At 32.8% G+C, this 13356-nt stretch overlaps 1 protein-coding gene across 1 annotated transcript in view; it reads right to left on the bottom strand.

Moving 5' to 3' along the window:
• LOC139528375 (carbonic anhydrase 1-like) overlaps nucleotides 1-12249 on the bottom strand; it is a 115745-nt gene extending 103496 nt beyond the window's left edge. The window contains exon 1 of the mRNA XM_071324336.1: nucleotides 12141-12249. The gene's annotated coding sequence lies outside the window, so the exon portion shown is untranslated. The remainder of the gene's footprint in view (nucleotides 1-12140) is intronic.
• Nucleotides 12250-13356: the final 1107 nt, after the last annotated feature.

Genomic DNA, 13356 nt, shown 5'->3' with positions numbered 1-13356 from the left:
CAGATAACTTTTGGTTAGAATGATAGCAAATTACGGAGTTAGTTCCCCTCAATTGGTAATTTCTAGTGCATTTCAACCAAATATATCTTGAATTACCAGAACAGGAAAAGGAAATGAATGTTATATGTGTGCACTATTATACATTGTATTATTATTTATTCATTTTTTTTCTCGTCTTGAATAAGTACAATGTATTTTAAAAATACCGCTAGTCGGCATTTCATTTTTGAAATAGAATGCAGTATGTTTTTATGGAAATTAGAAAGCCAAGCTCCAATGTATTACGCTAGAATATATTCATGACTAGAATTTCAGTTGATTGATCTTTTACTGCTGCTGATTTTTTTTCCCTTTTTTTTCTTTTGTTATTGTTGATAGTTTCTCTTTGTATCATGCTTTTTACCCCAACAACACAGACATGGGTAAAAATCGTAATTCAAACTCCAGTACCTATTTAAGAATTGTACTTTATTTAAGAAATAATTGATGCCAGCTTTACTTTATTGTAGTTTTAACATGGGTAGGCATTATATTCGTGATTATTTTTGCCAGAGTGATAATCAATTATTTCGATTATAATTAGGTCATTTACGGTAATTTCGCTGGGTATAAGTGTACAGTATTTGTGTAGGCTCTTCCATCAACCTCCCTGTCGATTTGTATCCAACTAGTTCAAACCAGTTTAATTTCGCAAAGTTGTTTTTCTAAAATTCAAAATTGAAACAGAAATTAACAAATTTATTAACTAAAACGATATTTGTGTCACAATATAACAGAAAAGTTATAATTCAACCGTCTTTTCGTTTGAAGTCAATTTCTGACACGCACATTTTCAAGTCAGTTGTCAATAGCGGTGGACGCACAAGGGGAATCGGTAGATCTATAGTTACTAAATTAATCGTAAATGTTTCGCCGGTTATGGTAGCATTGGTAAATATGTTCATATCTGATAGAGGATTCCTTGATAAAGTTGTGCTGACATTCGAGACTTGGCAGGAGGTGCCTTTTGACAGAGATTCATTTATACTTGCGGTAGTCCAAATAAAACTTCGGTGGTATATTGGTAATTACGCCTATTTTTTTAAATAGGAGAATGGGGTTCGATTCCCTGCTAGGGTCAATCCATTTTATCATAAATATGAACCAATTTTGTCATTTCAGTACAACAGTTATAATAACCTATACTTTATTTTATATTTATTGTCAGATCATATGTTTCAATGAAATTATTATATACATGCCTTTTTAACAGGATAGATGAAACGTGTTTTTCAGAGGGAGGGGTTTTGAAGTTAGAACAGCCAACATGAACGTTGCGGTATCTAGGTCAAACATATCAATTTCGAATTGTAACACATTGTTGTCATTGTAAAAGTATTGGTAACAAAATGTGTATCATTTTAGTGTTTGAAAGTGTTTTAAGTTAATGAAATGCATTAAATGCATACCAATTTAATGAAATTCATTTTTCTGCCGTAGTCAATATACGCATGTGAAAACTAATTTTATTCGATAACAGAGCATGTTTTTTTTTACAAAGCTAAAGAATACTTATTTGTACATGTTGTCTTGCTTATTATTTTTTCAGTGGGTAATCTAGTGACAAAACATTACCTCCCTTGAAAACTGAAAACTGGATCTCGTCAATGAGAAAAGCAGGCTATAGAACTTTTATGTAAATTTGATTTTAATATTGATATGCGAATAAATTGCTTGCGTATCAACCTAAATTAATGTTTTTACTGGCTGAATGCTATATATGTTTTGAGCACGAACGACGCACAATTTCCATGTAGTTTACTTACAATTCAGTGTTTTATATTTTCCGTGGTTTTTTTTTCGAGAGCAACATTTATTTAACATGTTTATAATATCCGGGTTTTTCAACAAATGCTCCGGTTTCTTTTTTTTAATGAAAATGTGATAAGAAAAAAGACATTCTTGGGCTTAAAAAACTACTTATTCTAGGGTTTGTAAATGTATATAAAATTGCAAAGGACAACGTTATATATAAGTTACAAAAGCATATTACTTTGTTGATCAAATTTAACTCATTTCAATTTAATGATAATCCCTATTCTGAACTATTCTGAAAACATTTTGCCATAACCTTGCAGTATTAAGATATATAAGAAATCACTGTGTCCTTTTTAAAACGGTCTATAGAACCGAGTACAGGGACTCGTAATCTTTTCCACTTCATTTCATGCTACCTTTGTTTTTACAGTCAAGAATATTTTATGAATGATATATATGACCGTGACAAAGGAGCATTGAAACTAAGAAAAAACAGTAACAATTTTTAAAAACTAAATGTTAACCCAAATAGTAAAAGAGCACCCCCCTCCCCAAACAAAATAATAAATTGAAAAATAAAAGAATATTATTTGAATTGAATGGAATATTTAATGAAAAATGAAAACAACACTTCATTCGTCCGAAGCGCTTTTCTGGATTACCTTCACACGTAACGCTCAAAGTCAAATATTTGAAAACCAAGGGTGTGTAAGAACCGAAATATTTGCAGACATATGACCAAAAGCACGTAATAAATAGCCAAATTAATCTAAGTTCAACTTTGCTTGAAACCTTAGGCTCTTTATAATTTTTAAATTTGTAAACCGACAATGTTGAATTATTGATTGTTGGTTTCTTGAACGTGCAGTGAAAAACATTTCATGCATTTTCATGACGAGAACAAATCAACAATAAATCCAATGGGTAGGTCCCGTAACAGAGGACGTTCGGGATGAAGGTTGGGAAATTTAGACTGTCACTGAAAACGAGGGTATATTGGATATTGACAGAAATGTTGCCTTGCAACAGACCCCCTTACGGAACCCTCAAAGTACTGTTGCAATGGTTCTTAACGTGTAGTGGTGTAGTGAGCGTGACATTCTATCTACACGTCCCATTCTGATCAGAGGTGGCTGCGTACTTGAAGCAAGAGTTTTACTACCGGTCGGAAGAGGACCTAAATGACCATATTTCTATTCCCCAGTCCCCATTGGAGGTAAACAATTTTGAAAAGGTTTTTTTATAAATTATGCCAGCACTAAATTACTGACTACTGAGCTGATGTTAAACGCGGGGACTTATCCAATGTATTTAAAAAACAACGAAATATACAATCTGTAAGCTTTAAAACTATCTTTTAGAAATGATAACAAAATAAAAAATGTGTATATAATATTAGTACACCTATTAAATACATAAAATATACATTGTAAATTTTTATTCTTTGTGTTTATGATGAAAATGAAGTACGGTGGTGCTTTATTTCTGTGTGACCTCTTCGCGTAGGAGCATTTGAACATTATTCTAGATTTCAATTTCTAGAACGATTAAACATGTTACCATCAAGATAAATAGGAAATGAAACACTTATGATGTACTTTCTGTTAAAAAAACACACATTTACCCGCGTTACACAATATGTGTACGTACGTCTCAATCCAACATGTCTGAACTCGCACAAAGTTTAAAATTGAGAATTGAAGTGTTTGTTTTACATCACGAAATATTTACTGTATGAATCCATATCTGTACGCTAACATGAAGATCTCTGAATACAAATAAACGATGCCTTTTAACGAAATGAACGTATTTATATAGCATTATCAAGCTGATTTAATGCATTTTTCGTGCTTTGCAAAGAACTTTATTATAACCTTTTTCATTGTTTTTTTAAACGTGAATGCAGTGATATATTAAAGTTTAAGCCATAGGAATTTTGTTTTTCACTCGATAAAACACGGACGCACTAGAAAAAACACGGACATATAAAAATGAATTTACTATGCAAAATGTCTTTTTCTATGAAAAAAACAAGATATTTTTGTAAAGTGTCTGTAATCTTAGTATGTAAAGATTCAGTGTAAGCATTTCCGTTGACATTTGCATTGGTATGTGAGTAAAAATGTCTGTAATCTATATTTTGGAATAAAGCACACAAGACTAAATTAAACGTTTATAAAATAAAATAATTGAGGGTTGATAATATATGTTTATCACAAATACTATGTTATCTTCTATGCTCATGTATATAAGGTTCTAATTTTGTGTCGTTGTTCTCCTCTTATATTTAATGCGTTTCTCTCAGTTTTTAGTTTGTTACCCCGATTTTGTTTTTTGTCCATGGATTTATGAGTTTTGAACAGCGGTATACTACTGTTGCCTTTGTTTCTAACATCTTTTTAAACGTTTTACAAGAAAGGAAGTCTGTTTGTTTACATTTTTGATCATACTCACTCGAAAAAAAGAGAAAATGACTGAAAATAAAAACCACCCCAACCGGAGACTAAACCTACTGTGAAATACATGTACAAAAAACGAGATCACTTATTCTCAATATTGTCAAATGAAGTAAGATTACACAGATAACCTATTTTGTAAAGATATTTTCTTTTTTTATCTTAATTTGCACAGACACATCTTTAAATCTATTTACGAAAAGACAATATTACTATATTGAAAGTTCATACGGCAACAAAGAGCCGATTGGCGTATTCTAAAACGTAGATGTGTAAAATGGGTATATTTTGGGAAATTGTTACATGCTAAAGATTATGTGGAACACTCCTTTGACTTGAAAGAGCTTTAGATTTTGTAAGTACATGATTTTTTTCCATTTTTTTTATTAATATGCTGCAAAGGTTAACAGTTAAAAAAACAAGCTTCTAATGCATATATCAAGATAAATAATGAAATTAAAACATTGTGCATTTGTTAGTATATTTCAAATATCACAGTTTAACAAATACTTTCTTTAAAATGTATACGTACGATTGTTGTTTAGAAATAACTTTTAAGCAGTATGGTCATCGGCATTGTTGTGCTATTGCTTTTGTCAACTTTTTTTATAAGAGACTATAGAACACACCAGCGGGTCCCTGACTGAATTAAAGTACCCATGCCTTATTTTTGGCCTTGATTTTTAGTATTGTCATCTGATAAAGGTGGAAGAAAACAGACTTGTTAAATAGTGTCCTAGAGTTTAATAATATAAATTCAAACAACTGCTAAAGGAATTCTCCTGATAGAAAGGGTTTACAGAAGACAACAGGTAACGGAAACTACATGCGACATATACTAATGGTATCGGTATCGGATTCGACCCGGAACTTGTTAATTATTGGTATTATTGATTATGTAGAAAACAAAAAGGCCTGGAATGGTGTAATTTTTAACAACACCATTGTCCTATATAAGTTATATATAAAGTTGAATTATTTGATTCGTCGTTTTAACGTTATACCGGCTAACAAATTGGGCCTCGTTATTTTAGAAGTGTAGATACTTTTCAATTGCTCTTGCGTCATCAGTTTTCCCATAGTAAACGCCTAAATAGAGCTCTGTTTTGACCAGGTTTGGGAAATCTATTTATATCTCACCCAAAATGTATGAGAAAGACATCGTTTACCGAACCAAAAATCTTTTGGAAAGTTAGAAACGTCCATTGATGTAAAATTTGACAAAAACATGTGTGATTTACAAATGTGTATCCAGATGCCTTCCACATTAATACGTAGCACTGGATACGTGTAAATTTTTCAAACCATATTTTAATCGTATGATATATACTTTTCAATACTCATTTTCAAACAGGATTTGACAACTTTATAATTCTGATTATTCGTTCAAAACAAACACAGACCAAATTGTCCCTACCTCTTTGATCTACTTATTTTTGCGTAAATAACTATTTCTTACATTTTCAGAAAACATTTCGTTGTAATGCAACCACCTTTCACACAGCTGACTATTTTACAAGCGGTAGTTGAATATCTGAACCTCACTTTTTGCCCGGTCGTAAAAATATCGTGCGGGGCAATTTTTGTAAAAATTATATCAGAGTTAAGAAATATTTTCAATTCTGACGAGTAATATTGTGTGTGTGTTTTTTTTTATAGAGAAAACAACATTTTTGTAACAGTTTTATCCTTACTTCAAAACATGACCCTTTTTTTGCAACATCTGTTAGATGTTTTTGAGTATCTGATTTGATGGTTTTTTCAAATCAAAATCATATCTAGTACTTTCAAGTTCATAACGCAATAAAAACATGTTGTTATTACTGAATTATTCTTGATTTTTGGCATTTTTACGCACTCATGAATATTCCAACGCAATTACGGAATTCATTTTCGCTGTAATCACTTCTTTACCTGTTTATGATAATGTCAATTTATCATAAATATGCATGATTCACATGCACAGTTGAACTATACTTTCGCTACAATTGTTTCGAAGATTGATATGGCCTTACTAATTGCATTCAATAAAAAATATAGCATTTTATAATGATATTTTAAGAAGTATTATTTTGAAAAATAAATGGGATCCATAGATAGAAAACTCTTTACGGGAATGACTCAAGGATTTTTCCGGACAAAGTCTAACTGGATATATTGTTCTGTCAAACTACCCTCTCCCATCCCTGCCACTTAAAAGGACAGAAACTCTAACGTTATATCGTTATTCAAGTATTTATAGAAGAGCGGTTAAGTTTTAAAGCTGTAAAGGGAAAAGCAACTCCTCTTTGAACTTTGACTCAGCGAAAGAATGAAGTTTATACAAGGCGTATTCATGAATATATAAAAAGATCGAGGAAGCATCAATTGATAGGATCCAAATGATAAAACATGTCAGAACTGATGATCTGAGCACTGTGTCAACACCTGATTGTGATGAAGATCTCGTACTACATAAAGCTGTCGGTATTTTACATAATTAAACTGGCGATCTCGTCATACTTTTAGTTACATAGTGTGCTTGTGATTTATACGATATATATGGGGTCAGTTAATACAATATGGAGTGATAACGAAGCTAGAATCCCCATATGGAATTGAATGACCCCATGTAGATTGTATTAGGTCAGTAGCACACTATGTAACGAATTTATATTTCCGACTATCTTAACATGTGGTAATAAGACTAGTGGCCTTTCAAAGAGTCCAAGTCTTTAATACTTAGTATTTAGAACCTACATGCATTGGTCTATACATAAACAAATGCCAACAATAACAATTTGTTAGCTTTACATGATTCGGTTGATTGTCATGAGCTCTATGTTACTAACAACGAGCTGAGATGATTTCTTACTAGCGTAGCAGGTCATGATATTGACAAGATGGAACATATGTTCCTCAATGTATTATATCGTGTCCTGGTGAAGTTAGCCTCATTCAAGGCAGAGCAGGCAATGTTTAAATTCATACGGAAACAACAGGAGTCGATTTCACAAAAAAACTTACGATTAAGATTGATCGTAAGTATACTGAATTGTTCATGACTTACGATCAATCTTAGTCTTAAGTATTTTTTGTAAAACTGTCTCCAGATGGTAAAGATACGTTCCATGTAATGGCTATGGCGGTGTTTCAGGTTCAGTCTTTGTTTCCTACCAATTGCAATGAAGCATATTGAATAATATGAAGATCATACGTAGCCAAGTACGTTCCCTTCTAGTGACAGAGGACGCGTCTGCTCTGGTCAGTTGTCTAATTAACGCAAAAAATCAGACACACAGTAGGCCAGTTCAGTGCAGCAATGCAAAAGAGATGAAGCTTGGTTACTGTTGATAAAAACACACATGATGAAAGTAGACCTGCAACTATCAATCGGGATGAACATCATGTCAACAACTTAATCAGTCAGTTGCAGATCTGAGTCAATAGTGAACCCATTATATATTTAACAACATCCTCGTGGGTTGGTCAATATAGCAAGTGGCCTTATAGCACCAAAATTAGTCTAGGAATTCCGTTTGAAGGCAATTGACAGGGGAACTGCAATGACCAAAATGTTTGTTGATTTTATCTTGTCTGAAGGTATGTCTGAAAGCTTCTGAGAACCCATTCGAAAGAAATGAATACTTTTTTTTGAAATCCTTTATTCAACTCGTGTGGTATTTCACTAGCAACAGATTGTAAAAAGGTACTCACTTTACTATTGAAATGTGGACCAGTATCGTCGTATTTTCCATCTGGTGAATTATTAATAATTTAAACTTGTACACTCAAATTAAAACTTTATATTGCTTTTTAGTAGCTTGTCCTCTATATTAATAATTTAAACTTGTACACTCAAATAAAACTTAATATTGTTTTTTAGTAGCTTGTCCTCTATATTTGCACAAAATCCACTTGATTTTCTATGAAAAATAGCATCAAGTCATATCTCTCTTCATTGTTGCTGGGTTGTAAACGGATGTTATCCACACCATCGTTCAGAACTGCTGTTGTTTTGTATCTTTTCTCTCGTAATCGTTCCTCGGAAGGTTGGTCAATACCAGCTGTCCTCTGACGTTTACCGGGGGGGGGGGGGGGGGGTTGTAAATCGTCTTCCTTCTGGGCTCTTTTCTTTACATCATGTCTTCCCTGCATATACATATGTTTAGATAAAACACATTTCCTTTTCGTTGTTAAACCACTATGTTCACATTCCTAGTTTATATTTGTATGATTCTGTTGGTGTCGAATGAAATGATCTTTTCTTCCATACCTCATGGCTCATGTTCGGCACTCAAAATTTGATACATCATCTTTAAAAGAGGGACGAAAGATACCAAAGGGACAGTCAAACTCATAAATCTTCTGTAACTCTGTCATCTTTTCATGTAGGTTTTTGATCAAGTTGTTTTTCGGTTGGATTTTGTTGTTTAACTGAATGTAAGCCTGCAATGTAAAGTCCTGTGCTGACATCTGTTGTAACTTCTGTAATACATCTTGTGGAATAACTTTTACCAGTTGGTCAATCATATGTTGGTTAAAATTTTCCATCTTCAATGAATGATTGATACTAATTTACATTGCATTATACATGTTATATACTGAGAGATGTAAACGTGGATAGGTCAACGTGTATGGCACGTTTACAAGATCATACGTAGGAGGGTAGAGTATTAAAACCACTTCCTTTAATTTTCCACAACCGGATTTTAACAAGGATGTTAAGTAGCATAATTAAGAGAATTACGAGATTACGCATTGCTTTCGTTTTTATATTTATTAAATGATTTTTGCGAGTTTAAGGTTCATTATAACAAATGGACAAAAATTGCTGTGTTTAGAGTACAAAAAACTACTCCGAGTACAGACTACATTCATCTTTCTTTGATGGTACATGCATACTCTATTAATAAAAAATATACTGAACATTTTATCCCATTTACGGATTAGTATTAAGGTAGATTCACTGGCAATTCGCCATTAGACATGGTGACCATTTGACATCAGATTCACGGGCCATTTGCCATTGGACATAGTGACCATTTGCCATTAGCGACATAGTGACCATTTGCCATTAGACATAGTGACCATTTGCCATTAGACATAGTGACCATTCGCCATTAGAATCACTGGCCAAAAAAGCAAAAGTGTCGGACAAAAAGCAAAATAATCGGACAAAAAGCAAAACGGACAAAAAGCAACGGACAAAAGCAAAAGTGTCGGACAAAAAGCAAAATAATCGGACAAAAAGCAAAACGGACAAAAAGCAACGGACAAAAAGCAAAAGTATCGGACAAAAAGCAAAATTATCGGACAAAAAGCAAAAACGGACAAAAAGCGAATTGCGGACAAAAAGCACCGTATCAACCAATAAACTACTAAACTGGGAAAAAAAAGTCAATGGTATTACCCTCTTACTGACTGCCCTCGAGATGTATAATTAGTTTGTCTTTTTTTTTGGCCATCGTACCTAAGATCAATAGTCATTTTTCATATAAATAAATGCACATAAATTGTGGGATATATTGAAATTAATTTGTATTTGGTTGAAATAAAACTGTTCTACATCATGCATGAAATATTTGCCACTGACCATCAACCAATCAATTGATTATAGTCTTCGAAAGGAATATTTGATCATCCAATACCAAAGGGAATGCATCGATAATAAAATGTGACAATATTCAAGGGTATTGCGTCCAAGTTCCAACGTCACTTGTTGGTACCCACTAATTTACCGACGACATTCCATATTAATGACCAGTGTGTCAACCTTGTATCTGTCGTCGTTTAAAGAAGTTCACTATGACAAGCACGATAAAGGAGTAGGTCCGGTAAAGGCCGATTTTGGCCTTAAATTTCAGGTTTATCTAACGAAAGATTTTGGACACTTTTTAAACACTTAAATGTCTATTTCAATTGATTGAATTAGTTTATGGGAAAGATTTTAACTGATTTAGTCATTAAAAACGCTCCGATTCAAGCTTAATTATGAAAAATCTATCAAAAATGCCAAAAAACGTCACTTTTCAGATGGTTTTTGTCAAAAATGAAAGTGGCCGCATCCGTGTTCATCCTCAACCTTTATATATGTTATGTATTATCATCAAATAAAACTTACATTTCAATAATATGAATGAACACGAATGCGGCCACTTTCATTTAAGACGGAAACCGTCTAAAATTTAACTAACATGCTCAAATTGTGAAGACTTCAGTAATTTAGCATGACTTAATGATGCTAGTACCCGATATATGTGCATTGTATTTGTCAAAAACAGCCCATATTTATGTAGCAGAAGCATTCTACTTTCCAGTAAATAGCTAAAAGATTACATTTTCACAATTTTGTAAAACTGCTATACTTTGGGGCCAAAAAGGGGTCTTACTGAACCTACTCATTTGTTTTCAAAATTCATTTACCTTAAAAAAAATTTATATAAAATATATAAAATTGCATAATTCTACCAAGGATTTGTATATAAATCTTGATTCTAAGGCAGCAACCATTTGATTTTCTGGGGGGGGGGGGGGGGGGGGCTCTGGTTTTTTTTTCTGTGCAAACTTTTTTTTCGCCTTCGGCGAAGAACAATCTATTTTTTTAGCGACAAACCAAAGACAATTTTTTTCTTTCAATTTTAGCATTACATATAGTGGCAGCTGAGGGTGAAACAAACAATTTTTTTTACTCAGGGTCCAAAACAAATTTTTTTTTTTCAACAAAACCTGGAAACAAACTTTTTTTTCCAAAAAAAACAATAGCCCTCCCCCCCCCCCCCCCCCCCCCCCCCCCCCCCAGAAAATCAAATGGTTGCTGCCTAAGTAGTTATTTGTTTTCCAGGGCTTAACAAGTGATTATAATATTATATAATAAATATCAATTTAAATTTGTCGTATATTTGTAAAAACTTGTATTCATTTTTTTGTAATAATTGCACAGTCAGTCACTTGAATTATATACGATTTTTTATCCCTTTTTTTCTCTAAGAATGTCAGTAAGACACACAGTGGGCACAATGTAGATGTGAAAGCTATTCCCGTACAATTTAGAAATACTAACTGTCATAAAATTGTATATAAGTTCCATAGCACAGATAATAAGAAGAGGAGGCATCTTTCAAAGTGCACTTATTAAGAAAAGTTTTTGTGATTAAATATGTTAATTCGTTTTTTCTATACTTTAGTATTGTATTATAGTATCGTATGTGTATATATTTTTATGGGGGGGGGGGGGGTCTCCCCTTCTGCCTTCTTGTATATCACATCGACATGAGGTATATCAACATGTTTCTATCATCTTAGTATTCTGTGATTTAATTCTCAAGTACACAATGGGTCACATACATGTTGTTGTCGCTATTTAGAAAATGAATGTAAACAAACAGTCTTTTAATGGGTCAGCTGCTTCTGTTCGCTATGTTGCACCAGCAATCTGCATCGTACATTCGGTGATTAGGAGACATTTATGAGACACCAAGCTTGACATTACATAAAAAAAAACTGATTCAACAATAAAAGAGTCATAAAATTAAATTGAAAATGTCTATATTTGACCAAATAAAAGTGACATCCCTATGAGATAGTGCAGACATATCAGTATTATATTACATTTACGTTTCTTGGACATTTTCACATCGTAAAGTAAACACTGAAATGTAATGTAATTATCAGACTGTCACTGGGTTTTTTTTTCGGAATCTGAGACACTTGACCGAGTTTTTTCGACACTTGTACTAATGACGTCATACAACAATCGCTTCAGTACATGTGTACGATATTTTCTTTTATGACGTCAAAATCTTATGGAAACGTCTTGGATAGCCAGTAATAAACCTGGTAATCATATAAATATGTGAGTGTCTTAGTCCTTATCATAGTCTGATTTAAAATCAATAGATAACCTACCAGGAATAATGTTTAAAAAAATTCTCTTGCTAATTTCTTGCTTCTACACACTCTAGTAACCGGAAGTCAACTTGTTTGTTTATTTTTAACGTCACAATAGTGGCGGGCACTTAGGGCACTGACAACGTCAAAAGATGCTTTTGATTGGAAGGAAGCAGTCAAGACACACAGTCAACAAAATTGAACATTATAAAATATGGGGGCAATATTTTGTTCCCATCAATTTGGGCATTTGGGAATCCGCTGAATCTTTTTTTTTTTTAGAAAATAACAATAACCACCATGCCTCCTGCCACACCCCACACCCCCTTTTCCCCTTTATGAAGTTAAATGGTCGTTCCCTAAGACGTTACGCACGTTATTGCGTCAATACTGTGTATTCAACAATTAAGTCCACACTAATAAACAGCTTTTCTATAAAATCATAACAGTTAAGATATATGTAAAACTTATATCCATAGACTAGACAGGTAAATACTATTTCGAAAAAAGTGCAAATTGTTTTATCATACTTTACTATAGTCTAAAATAAGGACACTATATTGACAAAACGTCAAAAATATGCGTGTCAGACGTAACAGACTATACGCATAATAACTTTAGCAGGGGTGTTTGTGTTCTTCAAAACAGTGTTATATCCACGAAAATTCCAATTCATGAATAAAAACGTATTTTCTTGTCCTATCCACTTTAAAAAAAATGTGTTTGATCTTTGAAAGTAATTTTTTGTGCAGTCAGTACATTGAATTAGATTTAACATTTCAAAGCAAAGAAACAGTTTATTTTTAGAGGGATTGATAAGATATTGACTCCTGAATGGTCCAAAACAACCAAAATGGCATGTCCCTAGACCGCCTGTTCAACATTCATACTCTAAAATATCGTAAAAAAATGAAGAAATAAATGGTTTTTTTACTTTACATAAGTTTTTTAATAATTCAAAAGTATGTTCAGAGCCAACATATTCTAATAAACACATTTCAATATAGGTTTTTCAATTTCAGAAGGTGTGTCCCTCACAAAATGTCCACTACGAAACGAAGTCATTAAAATTTGCCAATAAACAGTTTTATAAAATCAATGTAATTTTTGTTTGCAAGAGATATATACATTAGGGTCTTACAAAAGAAGTGATGCTTTTATAACGGCAATTAAATTGTTGGTAAGAAAAATTGAGCACATCAAATGGACCAGAGTGATACCGTATTTTTGATAA

Source organism: Mytilus edulis, chromosome 6 (assembly GCF_963676685.1).
Source record: "Mytilus edulis chromosome 6, xbMytEdul2.2, whole genome shotgun sequence".
NCBI lineage: Eukaryota > Metazoa > Mollusca > Bivalvia > Mytilida > Mytilidae > Mytilus > Mytilus edulis.
This window is presented reverse-complemented; position numbering and strand designations above follow the sequence as displayed.